At 38.4% G+C, this 8,475-nt stretch overlaps 1 pseudogene across 1 annotated transcript; it reads right to left on the reverse strand.

Annotated features, from left to right (window-relative positions):
- Nucleotides 1-2,019: 2,019 nt before the first annotated feature.
- LOC110740916 lies at nt 2,020-4,738 on the reverse strand (annotated as a pseudogene). The gene has a single exon (XR_004176603.1). The product of XR_004176603.1 is annotated as a transmembrane protein 9B pseudogene (transcript).
- Nucleotides 4,739-8,475: the final 3,737 nt, after the last annotated feature.

Consider the following 8,475-nt stretch of genomic DNA (forward strand, 5'->3'; position numbering starts at 1 on the left):
ATAGTGAATACATATTTGAAGGTGTTATTTCAATATAGGGAAGCATGATTCTAAATAGAAGTTCAGAAATGTAGAACGAAAAAATGAATAATGAAAATTGTATGCATATATGTATGTTTAAATTACATTTCACTATATTTATGATGTAATCAAGAAAGTTTTTGTTTTGTTTTGTTTTTGAGATAGGATCCCACTCTGTCACCCAGTCTGGCACCATTTCAACTCACTGCAACCTTTGCCTACCAGGTTCAGGCGATCCTCCTGCTTCAGCCTCCAGAGTAATTGGCAGTACAGGCAAACATCACCACACCTGGCTAATTTTTTTTGTAATTTTTTTTGTAGCGACAGGGTCTCACTATGTTGCCCAGGCTGGTCTCGAACTCCTGAGCTCAGGCAATCCACTCGCCTTGGCCTCCCAATGTGCTGGGATTACAGGCATGAGCCACCATCCCTGGCCAAGAAAATTAAAATAAAACAAATTCCTTGATCTTTCCAGGCATTCAAAAAGAGATAAAAATGCTAATTAATGTTAGAGTTTGATAAATAGGTTGATTGTTGTTAATTTCTATAGTAATCATCTAAAGAATATCAAAACTGTATGGTACAAACTGCCAATAAAGTATGAAATTGAAAAATCAGATTCACAATTTAAATAAAGAAAAACAAAGAGAAAAAAACATCGAGCAGGAAGGAAAAATGTACTGAATAAAAGTATGCATAGAAAAGTCCTAATTATAGGTGAAAGGACTAATAAATACAGGTGCATTAAAACCATGGAATTCTGTTTATCAAAAGACATGCCTGTGGTTAAGTAAGTTGACTAAATCACTTTAGGCAAGAGAGAAGAGGAGAAATGCTTGGGGCAGAGGGACCTAAAATGTAGATGTTCTGGTTTGGGCACTTTCTTGATGGATTTAAAGAAATATCAAAAGGCTGGCTGAGGCAGATTTAAGGAGAGTGCTACGAGTAATAAAAAATGAGATCAGAAATTAACAGAGAGCTAGACCAAGAAAGCCAATTTTTTGTTTTTTGTAAGGATTTTGCCTTTCATTCTGAAATATGAAAACTGAGATTTCACCATTGATTTTAGCACCCTGTAGGCCATTGAAACGTAACAGATGTTACAGCACAATGTTGGTGGTGGTGGTGTGTAGGTGGGTGGGTGAGGAGAAGGAGTAGTAAGAATATTACAAAAACCTGACTGGAGATTTAGAAAGGAATAAAGTAAACTGAAGACAGTGAGTACTGATGACTCTTCTAAGAGCTTTTGATATAAAAGAAGTGGAGAATTAGGGTCCTGGCTCCGATGTAATTGCTTTTTCCTTTTACTGAGAGAAATTGATATGAGTTAAGAAGGAATTACTAAGGCAGATAGCAAGGGTAAGGGAGTCCTCCGTAAGGCTTTTCTTTTTAATGAAAAGCAGCCCCAAATCATTTTCTAACAAAGAGCACCCTGCAAACTGGGAGCTTGCATGAGCAAATGCCAGCAGGAACTCAGGACTAGACATTTTCAAGATGGCGGCTCCATCTTCCCTTCTCTGCCAGCCTTGTGTGCTGTAAGCAGCAGACAAAATGGGCTCTATCAACTGGAAAGTCTATTTGCATAAGATTAGGTTGGGGCCACGAGTCTTCCCTGTCCACTATGTAAATGTCACACATTATCGAACCAATCTATGAGCCCTATGCAAATCAGACACCGCCTTCTCAAACTGGACTATAAAATTTGGGGCATTTGCGGCCAGATGGCCCTTTCAAATCAGACTGCTTGCTCTATAGAGGAAGCTGTTTCTCTTTCTCTTGTTTTCTACCTATTAAACCTCTGCACCTAAACTCCTCGTGTATGTGCTTGTCTTAAATTTTCCTGGGGTGTGACAATGAACCCAGGGTGTATATCCCAGACAACACAGTCACTTCAAAATAACAGATTAATCTGCATGTTTATGTTTTTCTTTGTCAACATGCAGCTGCAAGGGTAAGTACACTGAGAAAGGAGCAGACTTAATAAGGATTGTTCTTTTTTTTTTTTTTTTTTGATGTTTCAAAAATTATTTGTATTGTTACATTCCAAAGAGGACACAGGAAGAAAAAAGCCAGTTGTCCAATAATGGTTATACCTTTCAGAAGAGGCAGCCACAACCCCAGCTCTAGTTCAAAGCTGCAAACAAAGAGTTGCCTCTCAGCACGACCGGAAATGCTGACAAATGTGTATATATTATCAATCCAGGAAGGCTCGGGTTTAAAATAAAATTTCTTTATTGCAAGTGTCCAAGTCCTTGGGATTTGTCCTTAAAGGTACTAGAAGATGATGAGTAAGAGCACACACTAGACCAAGACTATGTCTAGTCTTTAAAGTAAACTAGCAAATGGCCAGTTTGTTCTATGATGCATTGCATCAGACATCACAGTACATGAAGAAAATCTGCTTTTTGTGAAAAGCCACCAGGCATTTCAGATCCAGTTTACTATGAAGTGCAGACACAGCAGATACCCAGATAAGACAGTCAGTGCAAAAGCCAAATGGGTAAGTCAACTCTTTGATGAGGCTGGCTACACTGCAAAATATAAATGGAACTCAAAAATAGAAGGTAAGGTCTATTTACAAAAGTTTGTTTAGTAAAGTGACTTGAAAAAAGTTTTAACCACTTCCCAGGGATCCCTCCCCTCTGCCACCAAAAAAACAAACAAACAAAAACAACAACAAAAACCCTGAAAATTATCTTGAAAATCAAGTTAAAACTATGTGGTGAAAAAGAGAATGCTTGTTCCAGGTAAAGGACTTCAAGATAATTTACAGGCAGATTTATTTTTATTAGTAAAAGTAACAAATTGGAAAAGATGTACTGGCTGACTTTGAGCTGTGTGCTTTTAAAAATGTCTCTATTATTACATTAACAAGAAAAAGAAAATCAAGCATGTTTTTGCTTCCAGTTTTGAATCTTTCAGCAACAGTTGGTGAAATCAACAGGGTATTAAAACGAAACCCAGCAAAACCCAGTCAATTATTTCCAGTTGTCTGCCTGTTTCTTTCTAGTCACCTTGAATTCAACCCCAATTAGCTGAGGACAGACTTCCGCTGCTCTTGGACTTGAAGCTTCCAGCGCTGCTGGGCGTATTCTACCTTGCTCAAAACGTTGGCTCGACTGCGGGAGCGGGCTAGCACATGGTGTTCATTTGCAAAAGGCTGGTGATCCCCAATATCATCATCACTCTGTATCAACTGTGAGTGTCCAAAGAGGCGCCTCTTCGGTGTGGGCTCAACCAGAGTAAGATATACCATGTACAGAAGTAGAAGGCCCAAAATGGAGAGAGAAATTATAATGGTAACCTTGATTGTGACAGAGCTTCTCTCTTTGTATTTGCATTCACAGAGTAGACAGTATGCTTCTACATCAGGCCCCTGCACAGGCATAGGCTCCACAGGCATAGGCTCCACAACATGAAGGCAATCACACTCTTTCTGAGATATGTTCTTATTATAAATATGTCCAGAATTTTCTTTATAGGGAGGGCAGATACATTTACATCTGACATCCTCGAAATTCTTGGCGGCGTCTGACAGCTGCGCCAGCAGCAGCATGCACAGCGCCAGGCACTACAGGCTGAGCAAAGAGCCAAGTCGAGGAAGGCCTCCCCACAGGGTCGCCATCGCTGGGGGCCCGGCGGTCCCACTGCCCGGAGCCCCAGCGACCGGCTCCCAGCTCGGGCTCAGGCTCAGGCTCCGGACCCGGCTGGGGATCCTCCGCCCGCGCTTCCGTAGGATTGTTCTTTAGCTAAATATTTAAAACGAAGGTGCAAGTATTTTAGGGTATACATAAATGAAGTGAGGACATAAGGCTTTAAGAGACACTGAAAAAGTGGAACAGTTCAATGAATTATGGGTCCTTGTGGGGTCATAGTTTTCTTGGTGTGGAGTTAATGCATGTTATCGTTGCAGAACTTTCTCCTTAGTTCAGCTAAAACCAGGTTCTTGTCACGCAACCAGGAAAGATTAAACTCGCAGACACATAGAAAGGTGAGTAGCAGAATTTACTGGGCAAAAAGGAAAAACGAAAAAAAAAACAATGCTCAGCAAAGTGAGATGGAGTCCTGCTAGCCAGCCCTCCACCTCGCAGATTGATTCCCAGGTCACTACAGGAGCTGAAGAGAGCAGGCTCCTCCCCTGCATAAGGCGGGAATTCCCCATGGCTCCACACTTTTTCCCCCCGTGCACACGTTGGGCTCCAGTGCACTGTGGGCATGCCCAGAAAAGCCCTGGACAGGTTCCCTCATCTGACCAAAAGTACCCGGTGTAAACACTTGTGGGGCAGGTGGGAGACTCTCTGGGGACCCCTTTTTATCTGCCTAGCCATTTGACTGTCTCATTATCAGCTGAAAAGATAAAAAGGGACAGTTGGAGATACTTGAAATTGAGATTTTACTGGTGGCACAGTTATTGGTAATGAAAAAAATATCTTTTATGACGACAGGAAATACACATATATGTGTGAAGACAAGATCATTGCAAGAGAGGTATTATTATCCTGCATCCTTGAATATTAAAATCATAATGAGGTCATCTATGAGGATACTGAAGTCACTGAAACTGATGACACAGTGCTGAGTTCGTAACAGTGAGTCAGGGGCAAAAATCTTCGAGGAAAAGAAGGGAGTGGCCTGAGACTGCAAATATTGTTGCAAATATGTGGAATAAGGAGAATGAATTATAACGTTGGTTGTTTACCAATAATAGGATATTACTATTTTGGAAAAGCCTTGAGAAAATAGAAAATCGGCCGGGCGCGGTGGCTCAAGCCTGTAATCCCAGCACTTTGGGAGGCCGAGGCGGGTGGATCACGAGGTCAGAAGATCGAGACCATCCTGGCTAACACCGTGAAACCCCGTCTCTACTAAAAATACAAAAAAAAAACTAGCCGGGCACGGTGGCGGGCACCTGTAGTCCCAGCTACTCGGGAGGCTGAGGCAGGAGAATGGCGTAAACCCGGGAGGCGGAGCTTGCAGTGAGCCGAGATCGCGCCACTGCACTCCAGCCCAGGTGACACAGCGAGACTCCGTCTCAAAAAAAAAAAAAAAAAAAAAAAAAAAAGAAAATAGAAAATCAGATATAAATTTTGACAAGAAAGTTTTTGATTAGGCAGTAAGACACCAATATTTAATTATTAGTCAGTGGACATTCATATAACTATAAAGTATGACAAGCATTTAGTAAACTTTGCTTTTCCCTATCAGGGGCATACAACAAATTGCCATTTATGAAGATGACAACTAGATTCATAACTAGATAGCAAAGAGCTATTTCATTATATAAATAAGAATGGAAAGAACCAAAGTAGAGCTGAGGCCATAAAAGGGAAGTAGGAAAGCACTAGAAAAAAAATCTTAATTATACATATTTTTCCATGTGGTTGTTTGGTTAAAGCTGTTATTCGTTAGTGCCTCAATATGGGGAAATAAATTAGTGATTTCTAAAGGACTTCAGCCTTGTATTAAGTGATAACTTTACTAAATACTCATCTTTATTATTTTTAACCTAATAAATGCACCTGTTGTATAACAGCTTCTCCTTATTATTGCGTATACACTCTTGCTTTTATCATATTCAACAGTATCCAATTCTCTTTCAGAAGTACAACTTGACGGGTAAAATTAAAAAGCTGGGAATGGCTGCTATTTACTATGTCTATCATATGCAAATTAAACCATAAGGAGTAGTAAAACAAATGGCAGTTTTACGTTGAATAAATCTTGAAGCTAAAGAAAGCTGGGAATAAGAACCATGGAATTTGCTTAGGTGGTTAAAGTGATTAAGGTTAACGCCCTCTGTATGCATTACAAACTCTGTCTAGTGATCTGTGTTTGAGTACAGAGTAATCTAATGAATCAATCAGATCCTACATTTCAGCTCAGCTGGTGGAGGGAGAACAATAAAACTTGTGGGACAAAATTGTTCTATTGATCTCGACTTAATCTAATCTCCCCTGCAGTATCTCCTGATCACTGGGTGTCTACCCCTGCAGGACTGTTGCCCTAAAGTAATGACAGCTGGGGTTGTTATTAGGTCAACAATGCTTGCTAGCTCTCTCATTAAGTGCTGTCATCCATTATCAGAATACAACCATCAAAAACATGACAGCAAGCACTTCTCATGAGTTTGAACCATTCTATAAGAAAACACATAGCTGAATATGCGCGCACACACACACACACACACACACACAACAAACACACATACGCACATTTCCTAGTCTAGGTTTATTGATAGGAAAAGAGATTTGGTGCCAAGCCATGTAAGAAAAAATATCTAATTCCCCGTTTCCCATCGATCAAATTAGAATTGCAGGAGTCAGAAGTTGAAAACGTAGGTGCCTTCTTACTTTCTGTTTTTTAAAAATCACTTTATTCAAGACATTGATTATCATTTTTAAAAGGAAATAGGAGCTCATTTCAGTGACAGCATGACCTTCAATACTGCCAGACTCCTGCTGCCTCTAAAATGGCTTTTATGTTTCAAGGGGATTTTTTTTTTCTTTCTTCAACTAAGATTTAAAACTACAGTTGTGAGGTCAGGTGTCTTGTAGAAAGAGATTCAGGGAAGACAGATTCAAAGAGAAATACTGTAACACTTCTGGTTAATAATTTTGAGGAGAAAAACTAAACAAATTATTGGCATGCTTATTCAGTGTGTAAATATAATTTCTGCATTATTTTTAATAAAGGGAATGACTAAATCAGTGGAGAGTGAAGTTATTATTTAATTATAAAGTATAATCAATATGTGTAAATGTTAAAGTTGTGGTGTATTCCCCTTTGAGGGTTACCTATCTTTTTAACGAGGCTTGGAAAAATCCACTATGTTGATTGGAAGTCTTCAATGTAATATAAAAACCTTAAAAATGGTATTATTATTCTTAAAATCTTTGAAAATTTAAAAACATTTTAAAACATTGCCTTCTTCATTTGTGTCTAGTTACAAAAAGTGTAATAAATATGTTGAAAGGGGGCTAATGACACCAAGGCATTTAACATTCTCATTTTCAGACTTTTATGAACTATAATTAGAGAATTACTGCTAATTGGTATGCTAGGATAACGGAACTATTAGTGTGTAAGAGAGTTAGCAATATGTTGAATGTATGGCATTCATCCAGAGATCAGTGGCGCCGATGTTTTCTTTGCTCTTTTTTGTTAACATTGAATAAAGAATCACTCTTGCTCTTCATTAGCTCCAAAAGTGATTTTGCTTACAATTTTCACTAGTTTATGTTTTACACTATTCATGTTTGTTTCTTTGATCCATTGCTCTTTTCCACAGTTGAAGGGAGTTAAACAAATTATTCACTGAGAACTAAAACCTAAAGCCAACCTTGCAAACTAAACTGTGAGGACTTTTTGTATTTTGAAAGTTCTTTCTCTCTTCTTAATTTGTGGAACTATTTTTGAATACGTTTTTATAACAAAATCATGCTTAAAATCACGAATGCTTTCTAGGGTTATGACCATCATGTTAATACTGGCATTATCTCAAATGTAAAGGCAGCCTGAATTATGCGAAAAGACAGGATGAAGATAACCAGGTGTATTCAAATATAGCAGTAGACATAAGATGGAGAAAGACCTGTACCAGTGATATTAAACTGCGAAAAAGGAGATTAAAATCTCAAGTGGTCTCTTCTATATTCTTCTTAATATATAATGTTATTTAGACCATTTAGAATGAGTTAATATAAATGAATACATTCCTGTTGGCTCTGATTTACAGTTGCAGGGCTAGAAAACTGCCTTAAAATCAAGAAACAACTATGAACACATCTATTGTAAGATATTCAAAGATATTGACTTCCTCATGGATAAACCAAATGAAGTAAGTTAGTCCCTAAAGGCAGTAATAAGAATTACTAGATACTGTCTGTCATCTGAGCTACAATATTCAACATTACAATTTCTCTAGAAAAATTTGCTTCATTTAATCTTGGTTTCCCCTACACACACACACACACACACACACACACACACACACACACACACACTTTTCAGAATGAATAGAGTAGGATTCTGAGATATAATTTTGCACATAACTCAATACCCAAGAGCACTTCTTTATTGCAATGTTAAAGACTCATTTTAGGCCAACATTAACATTGCTGCTTTATGCTCTAAAATGTCAAGCATGTTCTGCTTTAGAGTCATCTTAATAGACCCGTCTTCCTTGCTAGTTACTCATGGCTTCTAACACGAATAGAAATGCAATGCCTAGAAGCATAATGACATGCCTTAAGAAAATATTACTTGTACCATCATTCATTAATTCACTCAATGACAGATGCACCCATATATGATGAATTTCACCAAAGGACTTTAAGGCAGCTATAATTTTTTTGAAAACATTATTTTCTCCACTAATCCAAATCTGCCATATAGTTATTACATTCAAATGATTCCTTCTTTCTGGACCTGTGTCCATTTGTCTAAATGAGTGAT

Source organism: Papio anubis, chromosome 10 (genome assembly GCF_008728515.1).
Source record: "Papio anubis isolate 15944 chromosome 10, Panubis1.0, whole genome shotgun sequence".
Lineage (NCBI taxonomy): Eukaryota > Metazoa > Chordata > Mammalia > Primates > Cercopithecidae > Papio > Papio anubis.